Raw genomic sequence first — 16,008 nt, 5'->3', positions numbered from 1 at the left:
TGCAGGCTTAACACTATTAGAACTTTCCAGAGACAGTCCCTCAACCATGTTCCAGAAGTGCTAGGCCAATATTAATTTCCTTGGCTACTTTCCTGCCCTTGTTTCATTTCCTTATTCCCCCCAATCTTCATTCCAGAAAGATCATTTCCCACTTGTATCCCACCCAGGTTGGCATGAGTCTGCTTTTCTCTAAGATTGAGATCAATTTTCTCTTGAGGCATTTGGGCATAACTGTCATAAAATAGATAAAATTTCTGGAGGATGGGGAGTCTTGAGACAAGAAGTGTCAGAGAAGAAAGAATCCCAAGTGCTTTCTTCTGGTAGAAGGGGCATATGCTGGGAATGTCCTGTAGTCCTGGAATATATAATGCCCATGCGTGCCCACATGCACACACACACACACACACACACACACACACACCCCACACAATCAGGTTCATCACATTTTAGCCACGCCATGAACCCTCACACATTCCCACATATTTACTCTCAAAGGGAAGAATTGTCTTCAACTATTCAGCTCTCTCTTTCTCATCAGGACATGGCTTCATACTGGATTAGTTCATCCAAGATAAAGCTGAATGAATCAGCCAGTTCAAAAGTGGAGCCTCACAATCCTCTAAGAAAGAGAACTTTCAGTCAGAAGACATGTAATGAGTACCTACTGCATGCAAGGAAACCTAATAGGCAAATGCAGCGAGGGTGGAGGTAGACACATGAAGATGTGTGCAAGTCAGTCCCTTAAGACTCTTCAGGGAAAGCACCAAAAGCAAAATATTTATTCAAGATTGGCGACTTAGAATCAGCAGATGTGACACATTATGAATGTTCTTGGCATTCATTGCCAGCACATTAATCAAGCCAGATTCTTTCACAATTTGCATGGATATATTGTTGCCTTTGAGATAAGAGACAACTATGAATACCGATTCTCCAGGAAAGGCAGTTACCATCAGTCAAGTCCATTACTGAGTCACCAACAGTTAGGAAAATGTTTATTCCCAAACCGCTGGAAGAAGGAGCAGACCAGACAGGGAACCAGTAATCATTTTTTTTTTTTTCAGGGAAAAAAGGAAAGAAGCAACAAATTGGGGTATTAGTGCAGACAAACTTCAGGTAACTCTCCCCAAGACTGTGGCCCTCAAAGACACTGGGCAGAAAAGCCTAAAATATACTGCTTATTTTCTTTTGGTTTAGCTGCAGTTGCTATATTTTAATACAAAGCTATGTATTACCTATACTGTAAATAAATGAACTAAAAACCTACTCTGGCCACACGGTTGTTCACTAGCCCTCAATCTTGAACATTTGGGTTTGACCCTCTTCCCAGGATGTGTCTCTCTCAAATTCTTGAATTGGAAGATTTTCATTTCAGCCTCTCTGAGTTTGGCATTGATAATGCTTCTTTTGTGCTTCGCTCTGTGGTCTGCTTTGATATTCTCCTTTCTAAGAACCTGTCTGTTTCCTCCCGTTTCTAAGATTAGGCAGGAAAATAATACAGTTTTTTTCTCTGCTTGGAGCCACCATCACCCCCTAATGTATTATGACAGTGTACATAAAAGGGCTTCATAAAGAGTAAAGCAACGCACAAATGTTAATTGACGAGATTATAAGTAGCTGTTGTAAGTATCTCAAGTTGACTTCCAATCTCAATTTCTGTTACTAGGTCAAACATAAAATTGCCCTTCTTGCTTCTGTGACGACTGAACCATTCAGGCACAATGCTATTGTACCCTCACCCACGGTGGGGTGTGGGGGGACATGGTATTGAAGATATAATCTGATGGTCACTTGTGGTAGAATCGTAGGTTCCGGCTGTGTTGGGTGAAGGGGAGCCAAGGGCCAGGTTGGCTGGTAGCTGCAAACCCCGACTTCCCTGCTGGTTGCATCTGCACAGGGAGCTGCGGGAAAGCAAGGAGTCCAGGGGCTGGATGCAGAGCCTGGGGGTGCATGGGACGCAAAGACGATGAGTCGGAGAAGCCAATCTGCTGGTTAGCATGTTCCATCTGCTTTTGCAAGCATAGGGCACCACCAGGCCAGAGGAAATCTGTCTCAGTGGGCTCAAAGTGGCCGTGCAGGACACAGGGCTGTGGTTATGGCTGAGATAGGTACTGCACTGCAGGGAAGGACGAAGGAGCTCTGAGCTGCTGACTAGGATTATAAGCTGGCTGTGTGGGCCCATAGTGAGGTGGGGGCTAAGCAGTACCATAGGCACCACTAGGACTGCCTTGGAATTGTCCATGCTCTGGTGTCTCTGCAAAAGCAGCTGCTGGGTCAACGTAGTGCCAGGTCGTAAGCACTTTGGGTCCAAACATTTGTTTGGCTCTGTCAGCTGCCATGAGGGTGCCCGGGCAATTGTGTCCTCCAGGGCTCCCCTGCATGCTGAGGAGTAATGTTCCGGTGTGAACAGTCAGGCTCTGCTGGTATGAAGCTGATGTCAGGGTGGTCAGGTCACTCTGTTCCTTTCGCCTCCGTTTTTCTTCCTCATGTAAAACTTTCTTGAGCTGCAGGAAAAGCTGGTGCTTCTCTTCCTATAGCGCCAAAAGCTTCTCCTGCAACTTCAGAATTTGTTCCTTGGTCTCCTCTAGTGACATTCTCTCCTCCATCTCCTTTTTCTTCCTTCTCTCCTGTTCTTCCTTCATCTCCCGTTCCGTCTCTTGTCCACCTCTTCTTCCTCCTGTCGCTTGCGCTCCTGCTCCGTCACAACGTGCTTGGTGCAGTGCTCTGGCCATGGCGTTGGAAAGCCTGGGGACGCTCCGAGTGCGGGCACGGTGCTGCCCTGGGCGCTCGGGCCTTGGGCGCCTGGCTCTGTCTCTGACTCCAGACCTCAGACAGGGACCGCCTTCTCTCTGCTTTCTCCCTGTCTCCCGCGCGTCCTGGCCTCTGCGTCACGTCCGGCAGCTGGGCCGAATCCTTCCGGAGTCCCACAGGACTATTATAACAAACGGGAATCATTTAAAAATGAGCTTCTCTTCACTTGGCGTGTCAGGTGGTCATTTTAAAAACCGGGCTCTATGTTTTTATGAATTGGAACTGGTTCATATTTAAAAGGCACATGCCCCCTGCTTGGAGAGGGACTCAGGCAAGCAGTGGGGAGTGGGACATCAAACTAGGATCATGGGGACCTTGTTCGATGGTAAATCCTGATGGAACCGTCTCAAGAATGGCCAGCCAAGAGGGAGGCGTTTTGCAATACAACGCCAATTTTGACAGGGACAGGTGGGGATTCTGGCAGCTGATTAACTTAAGGGAGAGCCAACCAAGGACCTGAGCCAGCCAAGGGTGTGCTGGCAGGAGGGCAGGGCTTTCCCAGAAGCTCTAGAAGGGAAGGGATGATGGCAGGCAGATACATCATTGATGGCAACTTTCCATGACATCCCTGGGAACTTGTGTCAGAATGCTTAGGCACAAATGTCACATCTGCTAAATTTATTCTCCCAGGTCTCTTCCGCCTCCTCATAGGTCAGCTGTATTCAACAGACACTCCAGACACATGGGAACTCAAGTTAGACTCTACTTACCATGCTTACTACCTAAGAAGTAACTGCTTTTCTAAAAAAAAAAAAAATTATTAATTCAGAAGCTGTTAGTGGATTTGCAAAAACCTACTGCTTCCCACATTGGCAGATTTCTGGCTTTGTAGATGCAGAATAGCACGTGGGTAAAACACCACTTGTATCAAAAGGTGGAGGGTGGGAAGAATGTGCATGTATGTATGGAAGAATGACAAGAAAGTAATAACATTGGTTTCTTTGGGGGAAGTGAACTGGAAAGCAGGAAACAGTGATCAGATAGAGACATCATTGTGCATCCTTTTTACATTTTGAATTTTGAACCGTCTGAATCTATTGTATTTATTTGAATTTATTGAACAACTCAAAAGTTAAATTTAAATAATCCCCAGCATTGTGATCATCTGTCACCTTGATGGTTGATGAGGTAAGAGCTGTGACTTTCTCACCATCACACTCATCTTGATGGCCATGTTTTTGGGGGATCCAACATTATCATTGGCTGCCATCAGGTGCATAGACCCTTTCTGAGTTTGTGAAGAACAGATTTATTTATTCTTTCTCTTTTTGTTCATGTCTCTTCTGAGCATGTGGTTTACTATTACTTTATATGGAGATTCTGACAGGGAAAAATTTGCTCTCGGAGTGGTCTGTCTGGCAGGTGTACATTCCCAGTCTTGGGGACAGGATTCAGGAGAAGCCCCAAGCCCATATGGAGTCTACAAATACCAAGCTGAGGGCCCAAGTCTAACCAAAATTGGAGGGCATGAGATGTTATACACACTGTCAAGGCAGAGGTTCAGATACAGGGACCCTACTCCTACTCCATTTTTTTCCTGTTATTCTTCCCATTGAAACTCCTGGGAAAAGCTGTCTAGATTCTCTACTTGGTCACATCCCCTTCAGTCTTCACACCTGAAATGGCTCTTACCAGAGTCACTGATAACTTCTGTGCTAGGTATTCTAATGGCCAAATATCTCTTTTCATCATGTTTGAACTTATAGCCACATTTGACACAAATTTTCATCTTTCCTTCTTGAAGCAATTTTTTCATGTTACTGCATGCCTCCTACCTTACTGGGTAAAGCTCTCAGTCTGCCTGATGACCCTTTCTTCTCTGTGCAATTTTTAAATGTTCGAATTCTCTGCTCTTGCCTCTCTTCTTTATGCTGTCTTCAAATGGTCCTATGCTTTATCATCTGCATGCTCCCTGATTTTCCCAACCCTGTCTCCAAATAAGGCTTCTCCTGAGTTCCAGATGCACGTGTCTAACTGCCAGCCTGATAGCTCCACTCGACTGCAAGTGGCCATCTCAAACCTAATATGTTCACAGCCAAACTCTCGATTTTCCCTCCCAAACCTGCTCCTGACCTCCCCTTTACCATTTTACTAAATGGCACTGAGTTGCTCAGACCAAAAGCCTGCAAGATGACCTTTGATTCTTCTTTCCCTCTGCTACCGACAGCCAATCTGTCAGCAAGTTCTGTTACTGCTGTCTCCAGAATATATCCTGAGTCAGGTCACTTTTCAGCAACTTCACTACTAAAAGCCTAGTCTTAATGCCTCATCTCTCATTTGTTCTATTACAATAGCCTCCTGACTGATTTTCTTGCTTCCTTTTTTGCTCACATACAGTCTGCTTATCAAAAGTAACTGGAGTGAACAGTACACACGATCAATCCAATCTGCTTCAAACCTTCAGACTTCTGTTCTGTCTGCCAGAGTTCCTTTCTCTAAATCTTTATATGGCTACGCCTCATCAGCTCAACTACCAGCACTTCTGTGAGGAGTCTCTCTGAGCACTGCTGTGTAAGCAGCAACCTCCAAGTCAGTCTGCATCCAGTTTCCCAGTATAATTTTCTTCATGACACTCATCATTTTCTAATATTTTATATATTTGTTTGCTTATATGTTTATTGTACATATTCCTCCTACTAAAATGTAAAAGGGAGGTGCTCGGGATGATGCTGTATTAGCTAGGGTAGGCTTGGTCATTCTGCAATAAGAAAAGACTCTCAATCCTCGGTGGTTTTAAACAACAGAGGTTTATTTTTTGCTCAAACTACATGTATAACATAGGCTGACAGGAGAGATTCTCACCTCACATGTATTCAGAGGCTCAGGCTGAAGGAAGCCATACCATGTCATGACACTGTCAACACAACAGGACTCCTACAATTACAAAGGAGGAAGAAGAGGTACAAAGAATCTCACACCATCTCTCAAATGCTTCCACATGGAGGTGACGCACATCACTTCTGCTCACAATGGATGCGTCATGAAAGTCATAAGGTCTTGTCTCATTTCAAGGGGCCTAGGAAATAAAATCCTCATATGTTCCCAGAAAGAGAAGAAAACTGGGAATATTGGCAGGTAGCAGTTACACCTACCACAATGCCTAGCTGAGAGTAAGTACTCCATAAATATTTATTATAAATAGAATGGGAAAGAAAGAGACTCGGTTCTCAGATACGGGTACAAAGTGGAGACCTGGATTTCATGCACAATGCAGAAGTTTATGAAAACTGGAGCACCAGGTGAGAGCAGGGCAAGCAGCAAGGCTAAGTCGGTGCAGAGTCACCATGTGCATTGGACGAGGGCTCCTGATACTCCCTAACTAGGAAAAGATCAGGTTTCAGAGGCAGAACAGAAAAAATAGAATGCTTGGGAGAATAAGACTTATTTCCACTGAGAATTCACTGGAAACAAGAGAAGGAACTCGGCTTTACTAAAGAACGCGAGACCACCAGGCAGGTCTGCTAATATGAAACCGTGATTTACAGAGGGGTGTAGCTCCACAAGAGCCAGGTGCCTCTTAGTGATTTAGGTTCCTGAGAGTCCCTGAAAAACCTTATTCTGAGTGCTTTCCTTTGTCGGAATAGCCATGGCCTCAGACCATAGACTAAGATTTTCCCTTTGAAACTCTGTCTGTTCGTGTATCTATGTCTGTACTACAACCTAATAGAACTAAAAGGAAAGGATTACAACTATTCACCAACTAGTGATTACTAGGGACTTTAGATTTATTTCATTTCACCCTGAAGTAAATCTTTAAGATATGCGTTAGTATCCATATTCCACATCTGAGAAAACTGAGACTTAGAAAGGTTAACAAGGTTTCAATGGCTTTGGTCTTCCCTGTGAGTTCTCTCATTCTGAGAATATCAATAGAGGGCACTCAATAAATGATTACTGGTGAATAGTCACTGATGGTTTTTTATTCCTTTGAGGGTACGGGCCAAGTCTTCTGTGTGCTCCCAGGGCTTGGAGCAGTGAAGAGCACTGAGCACCCAGTGATGTGCTAATGGATACAATGACATGTCAAACCTGATAAAAAATGTGTGCCTATTTTTTTTCTGAAATTACAGCACTGGTGCTCAGGATTAAGAAAATGGCAGTGCTTTGAGGAAAAGGAAAGAGAACAAGGGAGCAGCTTCAAAAGAAGAAGGTGGAGAGATTGTAATGGCAGTCACAACAGGAGAGTTACACAGAGCACATCTCCTTGCTACTCAAAGTGTGACCCATGACCAGCAGTGTTGGCATCTCCAGGGAGTTTATTAGAAGTACAGAATCTCGAGCCATACTCCAGACTACTGAACCAGACTCTGCATTTTAACAAGACTTCCAGGTGATTCGTATGTACGTTTAAGTTTGAAGAGTAGCACTCTAGAGACCACCTGCATCTCTATCTCCTGCTCTAGCCCAGCACCAACTTCTCTAACTGACTGTTAGGGGCCAAGGAGGCCATGGAGCATTGCACCTGCTCCTCATTTGACCATCCATCACTCAATGGGCCTGGCGGTGCAACCCTAAGTGCGCAGAACAGCCTTCTACAGGTGTTATCAATGTGATCCCCAAATCTCTCACTCTTTACATACATGCAAATCTGTTGTGTCTGACTCAAAGTTCATGGTCTTATCCCTTCCGTTGTTGGAAGAACATGATTCTGGAGTTTCTGTCTTAATGAATACTTTCTTTTATTCTAATTTCCAAATATCTAGAAAACAGCGCCAGCCACTTTTGGTGCTTCCAATATATAAGTGCTTCTGTTGTTCCCCCCAAAATAACTTATATCCTAATAAGTAATCTATTAGTGAGATTTCCAAAAATTTTGTTCCTTATTACATTATTATAACAATGACAAATTAACTTTTCAGTAAGGACAATATACTACAAATATTAAAAGAATGTATTTTTATTTCTCCTTCAAATGACCATACTTCAGTTCTTCCTTTATATAGAATTTTTGACCCAGGGTAATTGAGGATGAAAGAATGAAGGAATGAATAAATGACTGAGGTTATTTCTTTAGCAAGACAATACGTTTAAAATTAAGCTATGGACAGAAAGTGGATTTTTCTGAATTGTTTTCACATATTCTACACTCAGTCAGAAGTTTCTTCTGTAAAGTAGATAAGCTGCCACTCCATATCTGGCAGCTAGATCACAAGGCTATTGCCTTTAGGTAGAAGAATAAGATTATAAAGTAGGGGAAGGAATAAGTAGCCATTCCTTCTGCTCTTAAAGAGTGTGGGTTGCAGAGGGAGAGAGGCTGATTGATAGGAGTAGCCACACACATGTCCCTCTTTCCCTGTTTTGGAAGCACGGTGGTTTTTAGAAAGGGCATAAGCATGGAGCTGGGAAGGGAAAAAAATAACCCATTCCATATGATAATAATAGCTATAGTTAATGAGTCAGGCACTGTGGTAAATGCTTCATGTATCTCTTTGCGATCAAACTTCATAAGAACCCTGTTGTAATTACTTTGTTTCAGTAGATAAGAAACTGAAATTTAGAGAGGACAAGTGACTGGCTCAAGTTTATACACTGCATAAATGGCAGAAATAGAATTTGAATGGACGTATATCTAAGTAAAGAGCCCACATCTTTAACCACCACGCTACAATGCCATTTTCAGTAATAGTTGGTCTAGAATTGAGTTGCTTTGGGTGCCTAAAAGCTCTGCTTCCTTGAATCCCTCCTTCATGCTGCCACCAAAGAGGTCCATCTATGATATAAACTGGATTGTGTTACTCTTCCCTTTGGCTCACTCCTGTAATCCCAGCAGTTTGGGAGGCAAAGGCGGGCAGATCATGAGGTCAGGAGATTGAGGCTGGTAGCATCATAATGTGTTCAGTGGACAACTCTGTGGGTCCCTCTTGCCCAACTCCAATCCAGGTATTTAGAGGTTACAATCTCTTGCGGGTTGTCACCTGTCCACCGTGGGTTGGAGCATTAGGCCCATGAAAATAGGAGATTGACCCACTCCACCCCAGCTGGGGCTTCATATCTTCTTTTTGAACGAAACCCTGCAATTTATCCTGGCCAACAAGGTGAAACCCCATCTCTACTAAAATACAAAAAATTAGCTGGGCGTGGTGGTGCATGCCTGTAGTCCCAGCTACTCAGGAAGCCGAGGCAGGGGAATCACTTGAACCCGGGAAGCCGAGATCACACCACTGCACTCCAGCCTGGCGACACAGTGAGATTCCATCTCAAAAAAAAAAAAATAAGTGCTAAATATCTCCTTATTACCAGATAAAGTCCAAAGTCAACATAGCGTGTACACTGAGGGGAGAAATGACTAAAAAAAGTCATGGGATGAATACTTGTGTGGTAATTACCTCCCTTGTTGTCCAATTTCTTCCACCATTCCATTAAATAAGCTATTCATTCAGTAAGCTCTTGGAATGTTAGCATTTCTTTTTGTGTGTGTGGCTTTTTCTTGGGTTTTAATTTATTTATTAAATTTCTTATTGTTACATAATAGTTGTACATATTTTAGGGGTACATATGATAATTTGATATATTCATGTAATCACATCAGGGTAATTGGGACATCCATCACCTTAAATATTTATCTTTTGTTTAGGCTTGGAACATTTGAATTATTCTCTTTTAGCTATTTTGAAGTGTATAATAGATTAATGACTATAGTAACCCTACTGACCTATTGAATACCAGCTCTTAAGAAATAATAGTATATCTTTTTTAAAAAATTTTATTATTATTTTTTAAAGTTCCAGGGTACATGTGCAGGATATGCAGGTTTGTTACATAGGTAAACATGTGCCACAGTGGTCTGCTGTACCTATCACCACATCACCTAGGTATTAAGCCCAGCATGTATTAACAATTTTCCCTAGTGCTCTCCCCCTACCTCAACCTCCCCCAACAGGCCCCACTGTGTGTTGTTCCCTTCTGTGTGTCCATGTGTCCTCATTGTTCAGCTCCCACTTACAAGTGAGAACATGCAGTGTTTGGTTTTCTGTTCCTGCATTAGTTTGCTGAGGATAATGGCTTTCAGCTCCATCCATGTCCCTGCAAAGGACATGATCTCATTCCTTTTTATGGCTATATAGTATTCCATGGTGTATATGTACCATATTTTCCTTATCCAGTCAATGATAGTATTTCTTAAAATGACATTTATCTTGTCCACAAACGAATATTCATTTTTTCTCTTTTTTTTTGGTGGGGGGGAGGACACTATTCAACCCACTATGCTACATTAAAAAAATAAGAAAAACCAAACATTAAATTTCATTAATTCTAATGCTTTATTTAACTGTGACTATTACATTTAAACAAGACACTACACATGTATGGCCAGGTCATGTGATCAGTATAATTAAACAGAGTCCCATGCTCAGAAGTGGTTGGGATTTAATGCGCTATGGTCATCTTGAAGTCCTTAATAATTATATCTTTGGATTTGTGTTTTGTAAGTAAAGTACAATGCGAAAATGGAGCATAAGCCAGGAACTTAAAGCCTCAGATCATGGTTGTCCTGCTTTGCTGCTGCCTCTCTGGGATGGATTTTCATCCACGTACCAAACCTCAGCCCCCACCTAGTCTATTCTTCCCTACTCCTTCCCCTTGACTACTACAGCCATCAGGTCACATTGGTTGGAGGTTCTTCCCTTCCTGGGCACAAGCCAGGAAGGGTCATGCCCATAAATGTGTCCTGCTGCATCACAGGATGGGGCAAGGCAATGCCAATCTCTGCTGGGAGCTGGTAGTATCACAATGTGTTCAGTGGACAACTCTGTGGGGCCCTCTAGCCCAACTCTAATCCAGGTATTTAGAGGTTACAATCTCTTGGGGGTTGTCACCTGTCCACTGTGGGTTGGAGCATTAAGCCCATGAAAATGGGAGATTGACCCACTCCACCCCAGCTGGGGCTTCATATCTTCTTTTTGAACTAAACTCTGCAAAACTTATGTAGCCTATTTTGTCTACAGCTTTCTAATATGTCTCTTTAAATATAATGTCTCTTCAACATAGCAGAAATGTCCAGTCATAATAAAATTGTGACATTAATGTTACCTCTAAGGGTGCCAAGTGCAAGGCACTAACAATTTAATAAGTTTGGGCTTTTGCATGACCTATGTTAATATGTGATTTCTTGCTATTTTACATGGCAAAGGAAGTTTTTCAGAATTCATTTGATTGCAAGATCAATGTGAAAATGCATTATCTGCCTGCCTTGAGCATGGCCAACTCTTGACCTCTCCAATTAAGTAGAGTTGAGAGTGAAAATTCAATTACAATGAACAAATGTTTCTTGAACATTTTCCATGTGTGAGGCCCTATGCCAGGCCTTGTGGAGAATATGCAGATCTGTGAGATTTTTTTCCTGTCTTTGGGATGCTTGCAAGCAAGTTGAAGGAGGCACAGACCCATGCACGGATGATCATGGTATCACATGCTATCTTAACTTATGAAAGCAGAGGAAATGGAGTTAGCGAAGCTGGACTTTTTGTAGGCAGCCCCTCATAGCAGGCATGGCTGGTTCCTTGCCATACGTTCATTCCCTTTCTATGAGATTAAAACCCTACTCCTGTTCTTTTAGGGCCTCTTTGTTGGAAAAGAGGAGTCCATCTCCAGCTCAGTGACAAATCTTGATAGCTTTATGCTTTTCATGATAATTCCATGCCTCTTGTCAGTGATTAGTTAAGAGGTGGGCCTGTGACTGAGTTCTGGCCAATGAAATATAAAGTAAAATCTCTGGGTTACTTTTAGAAAGGTTTTCTTGTAGTAGAAAGAGTTTCACAGTTAAGAGAACAGATTATGAAGTGAACCGCGTGGTTTATAATCCTGGGTCCACTGCTTACTAGCTGTGTGTCATTATAAGTCACTTAACGTTTCTGCCTTCACTTTCTCATCTGTTAAGTGGGATTAATATGTACCTAATGGGGTTGTTGTGAGTATCAAATTAGTGAATATTTTGTAAATAGACCAAGCCTACAACTCAGTGGCATTCCTGAGAGAGAAGGATAGAGAGTAAGCAACTTGGAAAATATATTTGAGGACACAGTTTTGAAAATTTCCCTACTCTCACCAGAGAAGGTGACATGAAAATTCGAGAAATACAGAGGTCCCATACTAGATGCTATACAAGATGATCATCCCCAAGGCACACAGTCATCAGATTCACCAAGGTCAATGTGAAAGAAAAAATCTTAAAGGAAGCTACAGAGAAGGGTTGGATTACACAAAAAGCGAAACCCGTCAGGCTAGCGGCAGACATCTCAGCAAAAACCTTACAAGCTAGAAGAGATTGGGGACCTATTTTCAGCATCTTTAAAGAAAAGAAACTCCAACCAAGAATTTCATTTCCTGGCACACTAAGCTTCATAAGCAAAGGAAAAGTAAAATCCTTCTCACACAAGCAAATGCTGAAGAAATTCATTATAACTAGACCAGCCTTAAAAGAGCCCCATAAGGGAGTGATAAACATGGAAACAAACTGACGACACCTGTTACCACAAAAACACACTTAAGGATATAACCCACAGACACCATAAAGGAACTACACAATCAAGTCTAGAAAGCAACCAGTTAACAATAACAGGATCAAAATCTCACATATCAGTATGAAAGGGGCTAAATGCCCCCACTTAAAAGACAGAGTGGCAAGCTGGACAAAAAGGAAAGACTCAATTGTCTGCTGTCTTCAAGAGACCCATCTCACATGCAGTGAGACTCACCAGCTCAAAGTAAAGGGATGGAGAAAGATCTACCACGCAAATAGAAAACAACAAAAAAAGCAGGAGTCACTATTTTTATATCAGATAAAACAGAGTTTAAACCAACAACAATAAGGACAGAGAAAAACATCCCATAATGACAAAGGGTACAATTCAACAGGAAGATTTACCTATTCTAAGTATATACGTACCCAACATTGGGGCACCCAGATTCATAAACAAGTTCTTCTTGACCTAGGAAAATACTTAGCACACGATAATAGTGGGAGAATATAACACCCTATTGACAACATTGGACAGATTATCAAGGCAGAAAACTAACAAGGGAAGTCTGGAATAAAACTCAATGCTTGAGCAACTGAACCTAATAGACACCTTCCACAGAATATACATTCTTCCCATCCACACTGGAATATATTCTAAGATTGGCAATGTGCTTAGTCATAAAGAAAGTCTCAATAAATTCAAAGAAATCAAAATCATACCAAGCACAATCTTGGACAACAGTGCAACAAAACAGAAATCAATAGCAAGAAAATCTATCAAAACTACATAAATACATAGAAAGCAATTTCCTCCTGAATAGCACTGGGTGAACAATGAAACCAAAGCAGAAATGGAAAAATTTGAAATTAATGAAGATAGAAACATGACTTACCAAAATCTCTGGGATACAGCTAAAGCAGTGTTAAGAGCAAAGTTTATAGTGCTAAACACCTTCATCAAGAAGTTAGAAAAATCTCAAATTAACAATATAACTTTGTACCTAGAGGAACTAGAAAATAAAGAATAAACCAACCCCAAAGCTAGCAGAAGAAAAGAAATAACTAAAATTATAGAAGAACCAAACCGAAAGATCAATGAAACTTAGAGTTGATTTTTAGAAAGAATAAACAAGATTGATAGACTGTTAGCTAGATTAACAAAGAAAAAAAAGAGAAGATCCACATACCATCAGAAATGACAAAGATGACATTACAACTAATCCCACAGAAACACAAAAGATCCTCAGACATTATTATGAACAACTCTATGCACAAAAGTTGAAAAATCTAGAGGAAATGGATAAATTATTGGAAACACACAACCTCCAAAGATTAAACCAGGAAGAAAGTGAAAACTTGAACGGACCAACAAGAAGTTCCGAACTTGCATCAGTAATAAAACACCTAACAACCAAAGAAAAAAAAAAGGCCCTAGATCAGATGGATTCTCAGCCAAATTGTACCAGACAAACAAAGAACTGTTATCAGTCATACTGAAACTATTTCAAAAAATCAAGGAGGAGGGGCTTCCTCTTAACTCGTTCTAAAAAGCCAGCATCAGCCTGATACTAAAATCTGGCAGAGACACAACAAAAAAGGAAAACTGCAGGCCAACATTTCTGGTGAACATAAATGCAAAAATCCGTAACTAAATACCACAAAACTAAATCCAGTAGCCCATCAAAAAATTAAAACACCATGATCAAGTAGGCTTTATTCATGAGATGCAGGGCTGGTTCAACATATGCAAATCAATAACTGTCATTCACCTCATAAACTGAATTAAAAGCAAAAGCCATCTGATTATCTCAATAGATGTAGAAAAAGCTTTTGGTAAAATCCAACATCGCTTCATGATAAAAACCCTCAACAAACTAGGCATTAAAGGAAAATATTTCAAAATAATAAGAGCAATCTATGACAAATCCACAGCTAACACTGTACTGAATGGGAAAAAGCTGAAACCATTCCCCTTGAGAACTGGAACAAGACAAGGATCCCCACTCTCACCACTCCTATTCAGCATAGGGCTGGAAGTCCCAGCCAGAGCAATCAGGCAAAAGAAAGAAATAAAAGGCATCCAAATAGGAGAAGAAGAAGTCAAACTATGATTCTATACCTAGAAAACCCTAAGGACTCTGCCAAAATGCCTCTAGAACTGATAAATGACTTCAGTACAGTTTCAGGATACAAAATCAATGTACAAGAATCAGTAGAATTTCTATACATCAATAATGTTTAAGCTGAGCATCAAATCAAGAACACGATCAAATTTACAATAGCCGTACACCAAGAAGTTGAAAGAGCTCTATAAGGAGAACTACAAAATACTGGTGAAAAAAAACAGAGATGACACAAGTAAATGAAAACACATTCCTTGCTCATGGATTAGAAGAATCGCTGTTTGAATGGCCATATTGCCCAAAGCAATTTACAGATTCAACACGGTTTCTGTCAAACTGTCAATGTCATTTTTCACAGAATTAGAAAAAACTATTATAAAATTCTAATGGTACCAAAAAAAGAGGCTGAATAGCCAAAGCAATCCTAACCAAGAACAAAGCCAGAGGCATTACACTACCCAACTTCAAACTATACTATAAGGCTGCAGTAACCAAAACAACATGGTACTGGTACAAAAACAAACACATAGAATAGAACCCAGAAATAAAGCTGCACACCTACAACCATCTAATCTTTGACAAAGTCAGCAATAATCAGCAATGAGGAAAGGACTCCCTATTCAATAAATAGTGCTGGGATAACTGAGTAGTCATTGCAGAATAATAAAACTGGACCCTATTTCACCATATACAAAAATTAACTCAAGGTGGATTAAAGATTTAAATGTAAGACCAAATTATAAAAATACTAGAAGAAAACTTAGAAAATACCCTTCTCAACATTGGCCTTGCCAAAAATTATTTTGCTAAGTCCCCAAAAGCAATTGCAACAGAAGCAAAAATTGACAATTAGGACCTAATTAAATTGAACGGCTTCTGCACAGCAAAAGAAATTATCTATAATCAGACAAACTCCAGAATGGGGGAAAATATTCATAAGCTATGCATTCAACAAAGGTCTAATATCCAGAATCTATAAGAATATTATAGAAATAAACAAAAAACAAACTTATTAAAAGATGGGCAAAGAACTTGAGCAGACACTTCTCAAAAGATGACATACATGTTTTCAACAAACATATGAAAAATGCTCATCACTAATCATCAGAGAAATGCAAATCAAAACCACAATGAGATGCCATCTCATACCAGTCAGAATGGCTGTTATAAAAACTCAAAAACCAACAGCTGCTAGTGAGGCTGTGGAGAAAAGGGAACTGGATAAAGAAAATATGGTACAAATACACCATGGAATACTACCCAGCCATAAAAAATGAAATCATGTCCTATGTAGCAAAATGGATGCAGCTGGAGGTCAGAATCCTATGAGAATTAATGCAGGAACAGAAAACCAAATATCTTATGTCCTCACTTATAAGTGGACACAAAACATTGAGTACACATGAACATAAAGATGGGAACAGTAGACTCCGTGGATTACTAGAGTAGGGAGGGAGAAAGGGGGCTGTGGGTTGAAAAACTACTTATTGGGGATTATGCTCACTACCTTAGTGATGGGACCTGTACCCCAAACCTCAGCGTCAGGCAATATACTTATGTAACAAATCTGCACATGTATCCCTGAATCTAAAATAAAAGTTGAAATTATAAAAT

At 40.9% G+C, this 16,008-nt stretch overlaps 1 pseudogene; it reads right to left on the bottom strand.

Annotated features, from left to right (window-relative positions):
* Nucleotides 1-1,110: 1,110 nt before the first annotated feature.
* On the bottom strand, nt 1,111-4,030 carry LOC129490788 (G protein pathway suppressor 2-like; annotated as a pseudogene).
* Between the last annotated feature and the right edge of the window lie 11,978 nt (nt 4,031-16,008).

Source organism: Symphalangus syndactylus, chromosome 9 (genome assembly GCF_028878055.3).
Source record: "Symphalangus syndactylus isolate Jambi chromosome 9, NHGRI_mSymSyn1-v2.1_pri, whole genome shotgun sequence".
Classification (NCBI taxonomy): Eukaryota; Metazoa; Chordata; class Mammalia; order Primates; family Hylobatidae; genus Symphalangus; species Symphalangus syndactylus.
This window is presented reverse-complemented; position numbering and strand designations above follow the sequence as displayed.